This window comes from Callithrix jacchus, chromosome 14, assembly GCF_049354715.1.
Source record: "Callithrix jacchus isolate 240 chromosome 14, calJac240_pri, whole genome shotgun sequence".
NCBI classification, from domain to species: domain Eukaryota; kingdom Metazoa; phylum Chordata; class Mammalia; order Primates; family Cebidae; genus Callithrix; species Callithrix jacchus.
The window spans coordinates 12,032,277-12,051,823 of NC_133515.1; the positions used below are offsets into that span (position 1 = coordinate 12,032,277).

The 19,547-nt window shown below is 39.9% G+C and overlaps 1 protein-coding gene across 4 annotated transcripts in view; it reads left to right on the forward strand.

The window, feature by feature from the left end:
* IL1R1 (interleukin 1 receptor type 1) overlaps positions 1 to 19,547 on the forward strand; it is a 154,035-nt gene that overhangs the window by 61,908 nt on the left and 72,580 nt on the right. For 2 of the 4 annotated variants that reach the window (XM_008980186.5, XM_035271786.3), the window contains exon 1: positions 12,967 to 13,292. The gene's annotated coding sequence lies outside the window, so the exon portion shown is untranslated. Of the gene's footprint in view, positions 1 to 7,242; positions 7,318 to 12,966; positions 13,317 to 19,547 lie in introns of those variants that run through there. The other 2 variants (XM_017964107.3, XM_078348863.1) reach the window with 2 other exon arrangements.

Genomic DNA, 19,547 nt, shown 5'->3' on the forward strand with positions numbered 1-19,547 from the left:
TTAAAGTGAGAGAATTGTGACTCTTCTTTGACCACCTAGAGGCCATCGTCGGTCTATTAATTGACCTAATTTCAACGTTGTTACATCTCAGAGAATAGGAATGAGAGAGATGGGGGAGTAGCTGGTCTGTGGGACAGTCAAGACATATACAACATTTGTTAAGTTTGCTGTCTCATGAATATAGTTTGTGTCACCTCAAAACAATTACAACAGTAACATCAGAGATTGCTGATTGCAGATCACCCTAACATGTAATAATAATACAGTTTAAAATAGTGTGGGAATTACCAAAATGTGACACAGAGATATGAAGTTAGCATATACTGTTGGAAAAATGGAGCTGATAGACCTGCCAGATACAGGGTCCACAAAGCTCAATTTGTAAAACAACAACAAAACCAAACAAAAGCTCCACAATGTCTGTGAGGCACAATAACGCAACATGAAATAAAACGAGGTCCGTTGGATCTCGTTGTCTTCTAGTTTTCGCTGTTTCTATCAAGGCAACAGCTGTAAGTGTTTCTCTGAATGACATATGCCTTTTTTTCTCTGACTGCTTTGAAATTGTTGTTATTTTGTCTTTGATTTTCAAGAGTTTTGTTAAGATGTGTCACTATGTAGTTATCTTTGGTTTATCTTTTTTTTTTTTTTTTTTTAAATTTGGCCTTCTGGTCCCTGTTCCCTTCTTCATCACCACTCCTACCATGGGGAGTTTTGGCTGCAGGAATCTAAATTCCCACAAAGATTCTACGTTAGGGGTATGCAATAACAAATAAGTCCATCAGATCAAATATTATTTTCCCACCAACTTGGAATTTGCTAAGCCCCATGAACATGTGGTTCATTAGTTCTGAAAAAATTTTGGCCACTATCTCTTCAACCATTTCTCCTGACTTGCTCTTTTTGTCTTCTTCTAAGATTAATTATACATATGTTAGACTTCTTGAGTATATCACACATGCCTCTTGTGCTCTTTTTATTATTTTTTCTCTCAATGCATTGGTTTAGATATTTTCTGTTAAACTACCGCCACATTTCTTAACCCTGTGCTCTGCTGTGTTTAATCAGCTGTTAACCCATCAACTGAATTTTCACTTTAGCTATTGTATTTTTCAGTTCTAGATTGTCTATTAGATTCCTTTTTATAGATTTCAATTCATTGTTGGTATTTTTTTTTATCTGTTTAGTTCATGTTTTCCCCCATTTTCTTGAGGACATTAATCTCAGTTATTTTATGGTCTTAGTTTGCTAATTATAATTGCTGAATTATATGTGAGTTGCTTCCATATTCTGACTGATTGTTAGCCATATTTTCTCTTGATCGTTAGCCATATTTTCTTGTCTCTTTGGTATGTTTTAAATTTTGCCAGACAATGTGTGTGATAGGACAATAGAGGCTTCAGCTAATGTTATTATTGATCAGAGAGAGTTCCCTCCTTTTCTGTTCCACAGATGGAATGAGGTATTGGTAAACTAAATCCAATCTGAATTTTCCATTTTAGAAAAACATATTAGACCTTGGTTTACTTGTGTTTCTCTACTGACGGTTTTCTGGGCTTTTCATAGAGAGTCTTGTGAGTCTCTGTTGCCTTAGTTCCAAAAAAAATGTGGGAGAACCAGATACACCTTCCAGAGATTCACAGCCCAGCTCTTAAGTGATCAGTCTCACAAAGATGAATAATCTGGCAAATGTTTTGATGGAAAACAGGTTATATGCTTGAGGTAGGGCTGCTTCTTCTAGTAGTTTTTTAAATAAATTATCAATCTTTAACAGCATATCGGATAGCCTATGAATGTATGAACTTGACAGGCATTGCCTCTTTATGGTTCACAGTTTTTAAAATACATTCACTTTACTGGCCATTATCCTCTGAGAGCTGCTTTTGTAATCTTGATAAAGTGAAAGTGGATTTTGTAATCCGGACAAAGTGGAAATCAACAAGGTGGCTTCATGGATAATGTATCCTTTTTTCTCTTTTGGAAAGTCATAATACTATTTTACATATTTATGAGGTATATGTGATATTTTGTTTTAGTCATAGAATGTGTAATGATCAAGTAAGAATATGTGGAGTATCTATCACCTTGAGTATTTACCATTTTTACGTGTTGGGAATCTGGTTATAAAGAAGCTTTATTCAAAATCGTCTTTGTTAAAGTTTTAACACTGAAGCAAAAGTCAAATATTCCTACATGAGATACAAGCTATTCTTGCTAACAGTACAAATTCTGTCCTATGGGTATTAGTGTTTTCAGGTTTTTCCCTTTCTGTGAAACCATTGAAAGGGAAGTTTTAGTGTGTGATAACTCAGAGCCTACTTTGTACATCTGTCATTTTATAAACAAACATTTTGACAAGTTGTATATGCAGGCCATAATCAAGTCATTACCTCTTATATCAAAGACCTATTGTTATTCATTGATTCAGAAAATTCATTTTATGTGTGTGTTACCAGGTTGCAGTCGGCCAACAGACACAGAACAGTTTAATAGAAATATATATATATTTTTATCAGTTTTTTTTTTACTGGAGCAGGATACATACATATACACACACATACACATATATGTGCATATATGTGTGTATATTTCCATTGATATAATATTCTAGAAAATGCAAACTAATCACCAGTATCAGAAAGGCAGATCAGTCGTGGTCTGGGGAGGGGCAGGAGCAATGAATTACAAAGGGGTATGAGAAAATTTTAGGGTGGTGGACGAATTCACTATTTTGGTGGTGGTGATGGTTTAATGGGCATATCCATATGACAATACTTAACAGATATTCCAGTTCACAGCTCTTTCCTATGAGTTTAACCTTTGAGCTTTAGCTGCCCCCCTCAACGCAGTGTCCTTTCTCATTGCCACATCATAAACCAGTCTTTCCCCTGAGTCACTCACATACAATTCTTGCACAGCAAGTCATGATGGTACTGTGTGTGTGTGTGTGTGTGTGTGTGTGCGCGTGCGCACGCGCACATGTAGTGATGGATAAAAGAAAACAAAACACCCAACTTGTTCTGTGGAAAAAGGAAGTTGCAGTGATGGTAATGAATGCAGGAAAGAAAACAGTTTATCTGTTAGGTAAAAACTTTCACTTGCTTAAAAATTCTGTTTCACCTGATGAAGTTTCACTATAAAGTGTTTTCTTTTTCTTTAAAAACAAGAAGATAAGAGGATAATAATTATTTTAAAAATTTTACATTAAAGAATACTGGAAACTTACAAAGAATACATGGAATGTATAAGGCCCATATGAGGCCTTAAGTTGAAAACAACATGCACCCATGGACTTGCTAAGTAATTTGATAAATAGAACATAATCAACATCCTTTAAGTTTTCTGTATACCTCTCATTCTACCGCCCTGCTTCCCCCCAGAGACAGCTACTCTCCTGAACGTTAGTGTTTCTATAGTGTTAGCATTTATGTTTGCAACAAAAAATACATTATTTTGCTTCATTTAAAATTTTTTATAAATATAATGCACCCCTATAAAAAAATAAAAATAATGCACTGTTCTTCCTTTTTTCATTTTATGTTTTGTTTTTAAGTGATATCCGTGTCGATATATGTAGCATAACTTAGTTTTCACACCGTGTCCCATTCAACGGTGTAAATACACTGTAATTGATGCATTCATTTTCCAATCAATGGATTTGGGGACTTTTACTGGATTTTTGCTGTTATGAAAAATGTTTCTCTGAGTGTTCTTGTACTCGTCTCATGGGGTGTGTACTCTAATATTCTTTAGACCAAGTATGAGCTGAGTCTTCAGGTAGGCACATGTTCAAATTGTTTTCCAAAGTGATTGCAACTATTTATATCACATCAAACAGAGTTTCTACTTGTTGCCAACGTCTGGTTTGTTAGGCTTTAAAGTTTTTCGCTTACCTAGGAAATGTAAAATAGTTTCTCAGTAGTGTTTCTGATTTCCTTGGGTTTTTAAGTTAGGTATCTTTTCATTAGTTTATTGGTCTTTCAGGTTTTCTCTTCTGTAAAATGCCTGTTTTTGACTTTTTTGTGTATTTAACACTTATTTTTTTCTTCCAAAGTGAATCGAGGTGTTACTAGTTCTCCATAAGTTATTTGTGTCATAAATATCTTCCTTTTCTGGCTTGTCTTTTTTTTAATAATTTTTTTTTTTGGTGAGTAGAAGTTTTTAGTAATAATGTAGACAAATTTATTAATCTCTCTATTTTTTTTTTTAATTTTTTATTGGATTATAGGTTTTGGGAATCTCTCTATATTTTTAAAGGCTTTGAGTCATTTTAAGACTTTTAATTTTACCATTCTGATAATTTCTAATTTTAGATAAATATATTCTTTTGTATTTTATTCTTTTTTATTTTTATTTTTATTTATTTTACTTTAGGTGCATACTATATCTTGCATTTCTCCCCATGTTATCCCTCCCCTCCCTCCCCACCCCCTTGATGTCTCTCCCCTACTCACCCCAACTGCCCCCAGTGTGTTATGCTCCTCTCCCTGAGTCCACGTGTTCTCGTTGTTCAACACCCACCTATGAGTGAGAACATACAGTGTTTGGCTTTCTGTTCTTATGTCAGTTTGCTGAGAATGATGAGAGTGAACTCCCATTCACAATTGCTACAAAGAGAATAAAATACCTATGAATACAACTAACAAAGGATGTAAAGGACCTCTTCAAGGAGAACTGCAAACCACTGTATATTTTATTCTTTTTTTTTTTTTTTTGAGATGGAGTTCCGCTCTTGTTACCCAGGCTGGAGTGCAATGGCGCGATCTCGGCTCACCGCAACCTCCGCCTCCTGGGTTCAGGCAATTCTCCTGCCTCAGCCTCCTGAGTAGCTGGGATTACAGGCACGCACCACCATGCCCAGCTTATTTTTTGTATTTTTAGTAGAGACGGGGTTTCACTATGTTGACCAGGATGGTTTCGATCTCTTGACCTCGTGATCTACCCGCCTCGGCCTCCCAAAGTGCTGGGATTATAGGCGTGAGCCACCGCGGCCGGCAGTATTTTATTATTTATTTATTTATTTTTAATTTTTTATTGGATTTTAGGTTTTGGGGTACATGAGCAGAGCATGTAAGACAGTTGCGTAGGAACACACATGGCAGTGTGCTTTTCTTTCCTTCTCCCCTTCACCCACGTTTGGCATTTCTCCCCAGGCTATCCCTCCCCACCTCCCCCTCCCACTGGCCCTCCCCTTTTCCCCCCAATAGACCCCAGTGTGTATTTTATTCTTAAAGATGGGAAGTCTTGCCTTAGTATGAGATTCATCTGAAGCAGATCTCTTTTCTTTTTTTTCTTTTCTGCATGGGATGAAATAAGGAACCAATTCTGTTTCCTCAGATATGCTTTGCCAGTTGTCCCAGAAATAGTTATTAACCAATGTGCATTGTCACCTCTGTCATATACTAACTTTCCATTTGTATTTGTCAGGATAGGAAACATTACAATGAAGTAGCAAAGCCTGAAATCTCAGTGACTTAGTACAACAAAAGTTTATTTCTCACACTTGTTAAGTCTGAAGTTGGTCATTGGCTCTTTTTGGTGGTTCTCTTAGAATGGTGACCTTGTTGGGGATCCGAGCCGCTTCCTTCTTGCAACCCTACAAGCTGGGAATTATTTCCTTCCATAGCTTCACATATAGGAGAAAGACAGGAATGATGGAAACTCACATGAGCTCTTAAATGCTCTGGACCAGTCGCTTGGCCCCAACTATAAACAAGGGAGGCTGTCAAATTTGGGGAGCATATATACATTTTTTAATGAGCATGAATTGTCTTTGCCATATCATCTAATTGTGGACCTCTTTCTGGTTTCTCTATCCTGTTCCTGGTCTATTTGTATATCCTTGCAACAATTCCTTAATTGCTAAAGCTTTGTAATACGTTTTGATATCTGTTTGTACAAGTCCTTCATCTAGAAATATTGATGAAAGGAAAAAGACCATAAAATATTAGGAATGAACAGGGATGTATAACTATGGACGTGGCAATATTTAAAGATGAGAGAATACCAGAAGTGACTTTAAGCCAATACATTTGAAATTTTAGTTCAAAGAACAAATTCCAAGGAAAACATAAGACTAAAGAAAAAAATAAAAAATCAGAATAGTTTCATACAATATTAAATATTTGATTCTACAAAGAATAGTTTGTACAAAGAAAATAGTTTCCACAAAGAAAATAATTTATCTAAATGATATTTCAGTGAGTTCTACCAAATATTCAAGCAGTAGATAACATCAATCTTATACGAAATTTTCAGAGGATAAAAATTTAAAAGAAATGCATTCTAGCATATTCTATGAAGCTGGAATAACATTAACACCAAAACTAGAAAATCCCAGTATAAGAAAATAAAATTATATTTCAACCTAGAGGTACAAATCTTAAAATAAAATAAAATTATCACTGTATAACCTGTAGTGATTTTAAAAAGATGAGAATTCATTACCATGTTAGGGTTGTCCCAGATATAAGGATGGCTTAATCTCAGGCAACCTATTAATACTCTATATCATATATAGAGGAAGGGAAAAACTGAAATTAATAGATGCAAAGATAGTTTTTCATAGTATTCAATATCTATTCTTGATACTCTCTTGGGAAACCAGGAAGAGAGGAGGTCATTCTTAACCTGATAAATAATGTCTACCAAAAACCTAGAAGTAAATTTTGTACTCTATAAAACACTTGTTCTCTTTAAATCAGGAGCAATACAAGAATTATTATCAATTATTTTATTTAATGTTTTACTGGAGTTGCTGGCCAATGGAGCAAGATAAGAAAATGACAAAAGTAAAAAGCACTGTAATAAAATGAATAGAGATGTTATTATTTGAAAATAATATGACCTGTCTACATGGTAAACCCACCAAAAAAATGCTTGTTTTTTACTGTTGAGAAGCTAGGTCATATTTGACAACGAAGAATGCTGGAATAAGTTGTGTTTCATCAAATCCCTATTTAATTGCGCAGTACATAGCACTGGAACTAATGTGTATGAGAGCCATGCAATAGCATAAAAACTACTTGTTAAGTCAAAAGAGATTAAAAGACTTATGTGCTTAGAAAAAAAGAGTAGATGGGCAGATCGCAAAATGCTAAAGGGAGCTAGGTGGCAAGATCATGAATTCATTTTCCATCTTTTCTTTATGTCCTATATCTTTTGTGTTGTGGCTATATATTTTTTATAATAAAAGTATTTTGAAAATCTGTACTAATGAGAACCTTTGGAATCTTCCTGCAGATTTAGTGATGCCCGTTGACTTGTGTCTCAGAGCTGTTGAAGACAACACAGTGTCACCTAACATTTACCTGCACAGTAAGTCAGACACATTTATTGGGTTGTGACTCATACTTAGAGCCTGACATATAATAAACACCAGTAATACATCATCTTACCTTACTAAACACATTAACTTCCTTATTCACTGAAATAACTGAAAATGGCAGTGCACCCACAGTTCACAGAAATGTATACCAAGGCATTGGGATACAGTAAAAGAGAAGAAAAAGGAGTTAAACAAAGTCTGTAGATCCAAATTCGAGTCTTGGTTTTCCCATGCTAGGCTTGGTTTCCTATTTCAAAATGTGAATAGTAAGAAAGTGCCATGTTTATAACATTGATTTATCATGAGGGCAAAATGAAGAACTCCAAGACTGAACCCCCATATTAGAGGGCCTAGAAGAGAAGGTAGAAGCAGTTTCCACTGGATGTTCATACCTGTCCAAGTGCCCTTTGTTTGAGTTATTCCAGGGGTGGGACAAACACTGTCTCTGAATTGCTGAGTGCTTCATCTACTGTCATGAAGGGTTTTTTCACATTGGCCTCCCGGATGTCTACCCCAATGCCCTCGTTCCATCTCTGGGTTAGGGTACCATGGTTCCTAGCATAACCTGGTGGCTTCCAGGTATGCAGATATCAATCCCCCTAGCCTAAGGGCCAGTGGGAGAGCTTAGCTGGTCTTCTTTGGCCATCACAGTCTTTGCTATTGTTTTCTCTGCATGCCATGACAGGAGAATGTCTGAGGGCAATCTCCAGGGATGACCCTCCTTCGTATCAGAAGGTACACTTCCACCAGGGCAGCTAAGCACACAGCCTCCTGCCACACATGATTCATAATGGATGTCTTAAGTCAGTCCAGACTCTGGTATTTGTTTGGTTTTGTTTTCCAGCAGTGATTTGCTTTTTCATATGCCTTGTCCTGTACTTATCAATATGAGGTTAGGGAAATAAGAATGGGATTTTAGATTTGTCTGTATTAAGTCTCACGATATCCGATTCAGCCTATGGTTCTCTTAATGGCATCTTTTGGGATCCTGATTTGCTCTCTCAGTGACTTCGCAGTCCATTTCAACTCCAGAATTCCCAGAATGAGGTAAGCCTGCCCGTTCTGCCCTTCTGCTGTAGAAACCTGTTCTACACCTCCCACCTCCCTCCTCAGCCCCCGCCTTGGCCTCGAGGCATTCTCCTTTCCTACATCGTGGCCTCCAGGAATATTACCATACAGCATCTGCACGTCATCTGGTTCTTTCGGCCAATGCTCACTTGATAAGTTTTTTGGGCTTCGGTTTCCAGTTCTGCTTTCTAAATTTGTATTTGTTTTCTTGGGAAAATGTATTCCTTATTCCTTACCCTCCCTTGTTTCTTGCATTCCTCTGCTTTGTACTTTCCGCAATTGAAGAGTGCCATGACCACGTCCATACCCAGCCTGGTTGTCTCTTTTCTGGGAGGAGAGGTCAGCTAGCTCCATACCTGAGAGCCAGGAGGATGAAACCACCTCTAGATGGAACCAACCTGGAACTGAGTGTGAGGGTTTCCAGTAGAGCACACTGTTCAGATTGACCCATTTACCATTGAGTATGGGTGTTTATACATGTATCCGACTCTACTAACCATATGCTTCATTTTGCTCACAAGATAGATATTTGCGGATACTTACATGAAGTTCTGATTCACTAAGTTCACAGCATTTAACTGTGGTAATCTCACTATCTAATAACCCCATCAAACAAAAGATTGGATGAGCTTCACTAGACCTCGCTTGATCTTAGTCAGTTCATGCTTTCTTTTGGCCATTGCAGCTTCATTAAGTGCTGAAAGACTATCCTTGTCATCATTCATCTAGAATCTTTCCCATTCCCTCATCTGTGCTTGCAAAATCTTTTAAACCTGGTTGATGGATGTCTAAACTGTCTGGAGGTATGAAGAATTAAGGGATGGCATTCTCCCCAGAGGTTCGATAGAAAGCTGAAGACACAGTGCAGTCTGGAAGAGTCATGGGGATGATCTGAACTGTTCATGTATCATTGCCTGGAGCAGGAGTATGATCAGCAGGCAGGCACTCAAGCCAGATCCTTGGGGCCTGACCACAAAGGTTACCAGGCAGCCATCAGGCATGGCATGGTTACTTTTCTAGCGTAAAGAGACAAAGGTTAAACTAATGGAATGTGTCACACTGGAAAGCATTTTGGAGATCAGGTTGACTAGCACTTACCGTGTTACTGTGCACGCAAGTCACCCAGGAAGCTTAGTCAAATGTGAATTCAAATTCAGTGGTTCTGGGGTGGGCCCTAATGTTCTGCATTTCCACCATGTTCCCTGGTGATGCTCTTGGCTCATGAGCCACAGCTTGGGTCCCAAGAGTTTAGACTGTACTGTTTTTTATTTTCAGATGTAGAAACTGAGATCCAGTGAGGTGAAGTGATTTTCTCAAAGACACATAGATGAAGTTAGAGCTGTAGACACATAGATGAAGTTAGAGCTGTAGACACATAGATGAAGTTTATCTATAGACATATAGATGAAGTTTAACCCAGGTCTGCTGGCATCCAGGTCAGTGTCCCTCTAATTACAGAGTTGCTGGATCTAGGGTCTTAATGACGTGTAGCATGTGAGGGGGAGTCAAGGTTAGATTCTAGGGATGCACATGCTTGCACATACATGCATGCACATACATACATGCGTGTGCACACACATGCACACACATACACACATGCTTGTGCACACACATACTGTACGTGCTTCTTCCTATTCTCCTTTCTCAATAGGGAGGTATAAGAAACACATGGATTATAGCTACATTAAAGATATTCATAGATACAAACCAATTCTGAATGTGTAAACTTTTCCATAAGAATATTCTGGAAAAATACATGAGTTATTTCTGACCTTTTCTGTATAAACAGACATTCTGGCATTCTACAAAGACCACGTTACTGATAAAATTATATTGGAATGACGTCTTCTGATAGTTTAAAATGTTCAAAGCTCTGGTCTTGGCTCAGGGAATTCTATGTTGTAGCATTCATAAAGGACCCTAGGGTTTAGGAGATTATCCATTAACTTCTGGTATTGAATTTTTGTTGCCAGCTATGACTATTTGTTTTCCCTGAACTCTGTAGGGGAACAACACAGCTGGCAAAACCCAGGCAAAGGTGTGTGGGTAGGTGCGTGTATGTGGCGTGTGTGTGTGTGTTCACACGTGTTAACTAAACAGTGCAGATTTCTCAAATTTTTCTCCCTTTTGAGAAGTGGGAAGGAGGAAGAGACAAGAAATTGTCTGGAGAGAAATAGAGGGCCAGAAAAATCCTTGAACTAATAATCTGCCAGTTAATCCAGCTGCTTGGTAACAGCCTGGAATGGGAAGGTCTTTTAGGTGCCCTCCGGAGAGGGTGCCAGGAAGTATGAGACAATGGCTGCTAGGAACTGGCACTGTTCCTTCATAGATAAGCCATATTGTCAAGTAAATTGCAGTGGATCCCTGGTAACACTTGAAGAGCAACGCAAACCTGGGATCCACCTGGGCTCCATCCCTGCCTGACTAAGGGAGCTTGGGGAAAGTGCTTACATCATCTCAATCAGTTTCCTCACCTGTATAATGGGCCTAAAGTATTTCAATTTCATTCAAATCAAAACCATAATGAGATCATCTCACACCAGTCAAAATGGCTATTACTAAAAAGTCAAAAAATAAGAGATGCCAACAAGTCGCAGAGAAAAGGGAATGCTTATATACTGCTTGTGGGAATATAAATTAGTTTACCCACTCTGAAAAGCAGTTTGGTGATCTCAAAGAACTTAAAAAATACAACTACCATTCAACTCAGCAATCCCATTATTGGGTATATTCCCACGGGAATATAAATCATTCTACCACAAGGGCATGATGTTCATTGCATCACTATTTCAATAGCAAATATATGGAATCAACCTAAATGTCCATAAGGGTAGACTGGATAAAGAAAATGTGGTATATGTACACCATGAAATACTATATAGCCATAAAAAAGAACAAAATCATGTCTTTTGCAGCAACATAGATACAGCTGGAGGCCATTATTCTGAGGACTATCACAGAAACAGAAAATCAAATACTGCATCGTCTCACTTATAAGTGAGAGTTAAACACTGAGTTTATATGGACACAAAGAAGGGAACAACAGACACAGGACCTACCTGAGGGTGGAGTGTGGGAGGAGAGTGAAGACTGAAACTACCTATAGGATAGCATACTTATTACCTGGGTTACAAAACAAGCTGTACACCAATCCCTCTCAATACACAATTTACCTATATAACAAACCTGCGTGAGTACCCCTTAACCTAAAATAAAATTAAAAATAAATAAGTAAAGGAATAAATAATCTAAATGTTCTCAAATATTCCCTGGCACCTCTTAAGTGCTTACTCTTGCTATCTCCGTTATCACAGAGAGAAGGCACAGGATCAGAATCGGGAAAATCACCCCACGATGCTTGAGCAAGGGTCTGCTTGAGCGAATGTTGGCAAAGACTGGAAAGAAGGGGAAGGGGCAAAGAGGAGGTGGGCTGTGTCATGCTGGGAGGGGTCACATTGACTAGGATAAGGAGTGGCAGTGGCAGAACTGAAGCAGAGGTTGGAGCAGTGCCTCTTAGGGTCAGCAGGTGGCCCATCCAGGTGAGCACAAAGGGTTCTTGGAAAGGGTAATAAGACCGATGACAGGACGGTGTGTGAGACCAGATGTCCCAGTATCTTGAATGCTAGAATTGGAGGCTTGACTCTTCCTCCCTACACTGCAGGGTTTTGAGTAGCATCGTGATAGACTGGACTGTTTCATGTTGAGAATGTTCATCTGAGTGCAGGGCCAGGAGGGATTACGAGAGAATTAAATGAGGTGGGCCACGTGTGGTGGCTCATGCCTATAATCCCAGCGCTTTGGGAGGCCGAGGCAGGTGGATCACCTGAGGTCAGGAGTTCGAGACCAGCCTGGTCAACATGGTGAAATCTTGTCTTTACCAAAAATACAAAAATTAGCTAGGCATGGTGGTGGGTGCCTATAATCCCAGCTACTTGAGAGGTCGAGGCAGGATAATCGCTTGAACCTGGGAGGCGGAGATTGCAGTGAGCTAAGATTGTGACATTGCACTTCAGCCTGGGTGACAGAGCAAGAAAAAAAAAAGAGGAGGCTTTGCAGCAGCAGCTCTCCTACATGGATCTGGCTGAGTTGTGGAAGCTGGAGGCTCTGGCTTTCCTCTTCCTGAGTGAGGGGTGATCAGTGGTCACCCCACCTCCAGGGTGTGGCAAAGGGAGACTTCCAGAGTTCTCAGGGCACATGGCACGGGTGGTGGGCACCATGAGAAGTGGGTCGGGGTCTGGGACACAAGCAGACCTGAATAAAGAGTTCCGCGGCATTGCCTGGGCTGTCTCTAGGGAGATTGCTCTAAGGATTGGGAGGTAGGCAGAGAGGGAAAGCTTATGCCACCACAGGCCTGGGACTGACTGGTCAAACCTCTGAGGATGGGAATGTGACAACGAGCTGGACTCAGCCAGCAGGCCTTGTCCAGGTTCAACACAAAGTCATGAGAGGAAAGCATCAGCTTCGGGAAACGTGAAAGGTTACCGTGCAGTGGCGGGTGCTGGTGTTTCTTAAGGGTCTGGCACGTTTGCTGAATGATTCTGGCTGTCTGCCTGGCTCTGAGCTTCCTGTTCATAGTTCCCCAGATGTGTCACGGCCGAGGGATTAAAGTTCTAAGAGGCTCTGACACAGGCGTCTCCAAGACCCACTTTCTCCTTCCTTTGAGCCTCTGTACCAGCTGGGGCATCCGGCAAGATGTGAGCTGTCACTCGGCTGTGGCACAGACCTGAATTAAAACTCTAGAGAGGGCTGACTTCAAAATGTACTTTCATTCTTAATAACCAACGTCAGCTCAGCCTGCTTCATTTGGGAAAAGAAACCTTGCTGGATTACCCTGACAGTCGCCACTTCCTAGGGGGCTAGCGGTTCCCAAGTGTCCCAGGGATGAAGAACGCAGATGGTAAGATGATTAATTGCACTGCAGGTATTTTGTTTCTGTATTTTTTCCCCTCCTTTTTTGGGTTTACTTACATGTTAATGAGGTATTTAAGAAAGACAAACTGAATCTGATAAAAGATAATGTTATGTTGTTTGTTGAAACAAGATTTTAAGGATTTCTTGAAGTTATATGGCTCTGCAGGGATGTTTAACTTTAAGATGCGTTTATGAGCCCTATTAAGAGATCAACTGTGATTATCTGTGGATGATTATGAAATATAAGGGAAATATGCTTTATAACTGTTTATTATTTATAAACCATAAATAGTTACGTGACTTTTGGTACGTGGTGAGAGATGTTAAGTGAAGGGCTTGTAAATAAAGTCATTTTATAACTTCATTTGTAAAAATTGAAACTTATTTTATTACTTCCCATTAAGTTAGAGTGGTGTAATCTCACCCAATGTTTGACTGAAAGTGCTATGTTTTGTTTTTGTGTTTTTTTTGAGATGGAGTCTCACTCTGTCGTCCAGGTGGGAGTGCAATGGTGTGATCTTGGCTTACTGCAACCTCTGCCTCCTGGGTTCAAGTAATTCTCCTACCTCAGCCTCTCAAGTAGCGGGGACTGCAGGCACGTGCCACCATGCCCGGCTAATTTTTTGTATTTTTAGTGGAGACGGGGTTTCACTGTGTTAGTCAGAATGGTCTCCATCTCCTGATTTTGTGATCCACCCACCTTGGCCTCCCAAAGTTCTGGGATTATAGGCATGAGCCATTGCGCCCGGCCTGAAGGTGCTATGTTATTAATAACAGGCTCTATTGGTTTCATTTAAAGGGATAATGCATTGTGTTGGCAAAACTTGTACACACTTTCTTCAAAAAGGACTTCAAAGTTAATCTTAAAAGCTTGATCATGTTTTTCCCCCTCAGAAGCTTTGCCAGTGTTGCACCAATAGCTATAGAGAAGACAATGCACTCTCAGCGGGAATGATAAACACTGCCTTGACTCTTTTATTGGATATCCTTGATCTCCATTTTTCCTATCAATAGTGTTGTTGTGCATAAGAATGAGAAAATGGCACTGAACCTGAAACATTAAGGAAAGAAAATAACAAAACAGAAAAGGACAACCAAATGAAGCTTTTCATTCAACTCAATTTATAACTCCTTACTGCTTATGCAAAATGTGAATTTCTCACTGTGTTGGTGAAGGTGTGAGGAGTGGACAGTGAAGAAGGATGCTTCAAAAAATACAGCTAAGGACCAACTGGTTTGGTGAATCATGGCACTCACCCAGGAGACAGCTAGTGAACCGTGTGTGTGTGTGTGCATTAGATGCAGAAGATTGGTGCTTACTGTAAATATGTTGATCTGTTGGGAAAAGGAAGAAGACAAGTCTGTCCAGAAAGAGCCAGGAAAACTTCTTGAGAGGAATTTGATTTGCCTAATGGTGGTGATGAGTTTAGAAAGATTCTTATGGCCTTTCCTAACACAACATGTTGTTGTTAATCATTGAACTGACAAACCCCATTGGGCACAATGGGGTTTTCCTCCTAAGCCTGTTAGTTGACTTAGGAGGAAAACCTGACAGGCATGGTCAAAGAATGGTGAGGGTATACTTCTAAAATACGATCTTGAGACATTTACACAAACAGCACAGGAACATTGTCAAGAATAAAATTTTAAGAAATACATGGAGATAATTTTTACAATGAATGAAAAGTAAAAACACACCACTGTGAGATAAACACTGTAAACATTTTGGTAGGTATATTTGTCTCCTAGTACATTTACATTGTGAAGAAATGTACTCTACATGCTGTTTGGTTATCTGCTTTTACTTCTCAGTAATGTATTATGAGAATCTTGTCATGACAGTGAATTTTCTTTTACAAAAGCTTTTCCATTTCATTGCATAGATAGTTTATAAAATCCTGCTGGCAGATATTTGATTGTTTTTCTCTTATTAACAGTACTAAAACTAACACCCTTGCAGCTAAACCTTTGCAACTCTTCATGAGTTTTCCTTGAGGTAAATCCCCAGAGGTAGAATTGTGGGGTCAAAGGGCATGGGCATTTAAAAAACTCTAGGTCTCTGCTGCTAAAATAATCCTAGGAAAGTTTTATTAATTTACATGCCCACCAGCACTGTACGAACATTTTCCAACACTCTCATCAGCTTCGGGTTTTATAATTTTTTGAAAAGTGTGCTACTCTGATAACAGGCAAAGGGTATTTTGTTGTCTTAAATTTACATTAAGGAAACCCTTTGCAACATATGCTGGCTTCCAATTCTGCCCCTTGAGGTTTGGCCTCTTGTCTTTTTTGGTTACTCATTGCTAAAGCAGTCACCTCTTACAGTAACTTCTGCCAACCTAATTTCTGAGGACTTTGACCTCACTTGATGTCTCTCAGAAAGTCTGCTGAGCGAACGAGAGAACTGGATGCCTTTTCTCTGAATGTTTACCAGTTGAGTAACCTGGGGCAAACCTCAGTCTTCGTGATTTTGTCTCCTTTTAAGCTATGAAATTTAGAGAGAAGGCCTGTGCTAGCCTCCTCACAAGATTGTACTGGGATTATAAAGAGACAGGATGGAAGAAAGCTTTTTGAATAGAGAAAAAATGAAAATGCAAAACGGTGTTATTATTGTCATTATTCTGAAGTTTAGTGATAAGTCTTGTCTTCTAAAATATGTTGTTTCTGGAGAGGTGCATGGCAAAATTTTGATGTCTTCTAATTCTAAACTTGGGAAGTGTGTGTGTGTGTGTGTGTGTGTGTGATGTGTGTATAACATATTTCTATGTTTCTTGATTCTTAGATTCAGTAGCAGTGTTTGGTGTGTTCCAGCAGTGCATGGATACATTTTAGATTAAACCGGTTTCTATTTTGTCCCTTATTTATTCCATTCATGTACAGGAAACCCTCCTATTGCACTCTCGTCTCCACCGGCTTTGCTCAGCTCCCCAGTGGACTGAGAGCTCCCAAAGACAGGGGCTGTTGTTACAGTGTGTTCCTCTCTCCAGGGTCTGCTTTGGGGTCTGACACCAGTGAGTGATCAATCAGTGTTCCTCAAATGAGTCAACGTAAGGGAGGTAGAAACATATTTACCCAGTTCTGCGAAGAAAGGAATATTTTAAAAAGGAATTACTGAAGATGAAAGAAAACAACGTAAATGGAGCTTTTCTAGGACAAACTGGTTATTTATTTAGTTTAGTTTGGGTGAGTCTCAGTTACGATTGAGTAAATCTTTAAAGCTCTGAAAGGATATTAAATGAATGCAAGGATAGGACCAGAAAAATGGAGAACATCATTTTCATAGGTACAAATGTCATGAACTTGGTGTGAATATCAAAAGCTTTAAGGAGGCATCGATTTTCACTCTGACCCCCAGCTCAGTGCCGGGCTGCAAAAATCAGGGGCAAACTGACATTTAGTAATGGTTTGAACTTGGTACTGAATAATTATAACAATAATAATAAAAGCTAATATGTACTACAGCACTTACTAGGTAGGAGGCCTGGTTTTAAGTACCTCTTGTGTGAAATAATCAGTATTATTGTTTTATTTTGCTGATTAAGAAACTGAGGCACAGAGAAGAGATTTGCTAGGGTTATACCAGCAGTTAGTGCAGAGCTGGAATTATGTTGCAGACAGACTCACTCTGGAGCCTGTGGATTAGTGAGGGTAGGTCTGACCGAACTGTAGAGATGATGTCACATGGTTTTAGGCTGCTGGTGGTGTTTCCGCTGTTTACTTGGGTATGTGACTACCATTTATTGAGTCGCCTCCTACAGGAACATGCACTCTTCCACATTCTTTACGTATGTTATACTGAATCTTTCTCACAACCGTGCAACATTATTCCAACTCCAGGGCCAGACAAGCTGAGACCGTGAAAAGTTTAGTAAGTTCCCCGAAGCCGCAGTCTAGTGATGAGAGAGCCATCGACCTGCACCGAGTCTATCTGCCTTCTGAGCCTGTGTGCCACACTGGCCTGGACAATTGAATGCTGATGTGCTTGGTTCTTCCATCCAAACGTGCTGAGAGTAGAGTCCAATTACACTGCATTTGGAGGTGTCGGGCATGGAAACTCAGTCACGACAACCCCTCAGTTTAGGGTTCAGGCAGGGCTCAGCCTCAGCTTCTCTGAACCTGATTTGATTTTTCAGACAAGATCCTCCCTGGCAGGATCATCCAATTTATCACATCAATCTAGACATGATGGGTGTTTAAAATATTGAGAGCTGTTTCCTTCTATTTCCTGTCTGTTGACCCTCCAAATCTAGCTTGGGAGCCAAGGGCAGCTTTGTTACTTTTGGGCAACTTACCTACCTTTTCTTTACTTAGAGTTTCCAGTTATAAAATGAGGGATAAGAATATAATTTAAAATGGACTTTTACTGTTTTTGGTTAAACTTTTCCATATGAGTTTGAAACTCTTTGATTTTTTTTGAGTGGATGACACATGGTTGATTTGCTTTCGAAGGGGTAACACAATTTAAAAGGTTCTTCAGTGAAGTCTCCCTCTCTTCCCTCTTGCAGGCACCTCTTTCCCTCTTCCTCACCAAAAGGTGAGTCTTGTTAATAGTTTCTAGTTTTTTCTTCCACCTCTTTCACACTCACGGTGTGCACTATTCTGTACCTTGATCCACAGCTGTATCAAAGTAGGTACATTTTTTAGCCTCTCAGTGAACATTTAGGTTGTTCGCAATCTTTTGTTATTTCAGCCAGTGTTGCAATGAGTAACAGCCTGCCCTTGTTACTTTGCAGAAGTGTTTGCAAGTTGTTGGCTAAATTCCTGGAATCAGAATTGCAGGGTCAGAGGCTGTGTACACATGTGATTTCGATATATATTTCCTAATTACCCGCCCCCCCACCCCGCCAGGTTGTACCAGTTAACACTCCCACCAGGAACTTTAAAAAGAATGCTTCTCCAGGTGCTTGCCAACAGGGCCTTCTAGAAAGCTGTCTTTTATTAAACTTTGGTGATCTTAAAGGGAAAGCTGCAAACTTAGTGAATTTTCTAGATTATCCTATCTCATATCATGACTCATGCAATGTCAGCCCAATCGTGATCTCTTGTGGCAAATACAAGTCTCACACACAGGTGTTTTGTTGACTCAGGTTGGGCATCTATTCAATTGATTTAAAACCATTTGTGTTCACAACTTTTTTCATTTGGTGATTGTGTTTTGAGGGCTTGCTGTGTGTCCAGTCATGGGATGGCACAGGGGTGAGTGGACCCTGCCACGTTTGCACGAAACAGCCCGGCAGCTGCAGGAGTTGGCACACATGTGCTGAGCACTGTGAAAGAAATGTAGAGACGGAAGTCTGCAGAGACAGGGACTAGTGGCCATGGTCCATGTAAGCCCAGTGACTGGGACTGTTCAAGGTAAAACAATGAGGTCTGTGGCAGCCAGGCAGAGGAAGCAGAGCATAAAAGCCCAGCATGAGGAGGAGAAAGCAGCTCTATGAGTGGCCAGTGAAGAGAGTGGAAGGGAGGTCAAGGTGAGCTAGAGACATAGGCAGAGGCTAGAGCATGGGGGGGCATTTAGGGTTGTGGTAAAGAGTTTGGCTGTTATTGTGAGTTTCAGGTTGACTTTAGTCATGGGCTGGGAAGATGGTGCCAAGGTCTGTTAACACTTACCTTGTAGATGTAAATGCTCACATGAATGACACCAGGGAAACATGGTTCTACACACAAGCACCTTTGCCACAACAGATCACAATGGGGCTGACATTGCATATAGGGCTGGTGACCAGAATACTGTATCTCTTGGCCAACCCTGTCTCCATGTGAGACAAGTGGAGATATTTTACCTAAATGCATTCTATGTCTCTTGAGAATAAAGCCTAGTTTATGAAAGGCTTTCTCATTCATTATCTCCTGCATTAATAAACTAACTGATAATTTTGACAGATTATTATTGCATGTCCAACTTGTGCAGAGTCCTGTGCTAGGTGCTGGGGATGATGAGAGGAAGAAAGAGTGGAAGGGGAAATAGAAAGCTGAAGAAAATTCAGAGCAACTTACAGTCCATTTGCAAGATAGAATCAAATGTCAACAATGAGAAGGAAAGCAGGAAGGGGACAATGAAGAGGACCCAGCCACCTCTAGGATCTGGACCAGAACATGGGTAAACCTGCCCCAGGTCCCTGCTTGGTGCCGGGGTGTTTAGGGGATGGGGTCTCAGGAGAGGGCTGCAAGTAGGGCTTCTCTGACATCCTTTTCTCTAGGTGTAGGTAGGGTTATCTTTCTAACTTTAGAGGTGACCAGC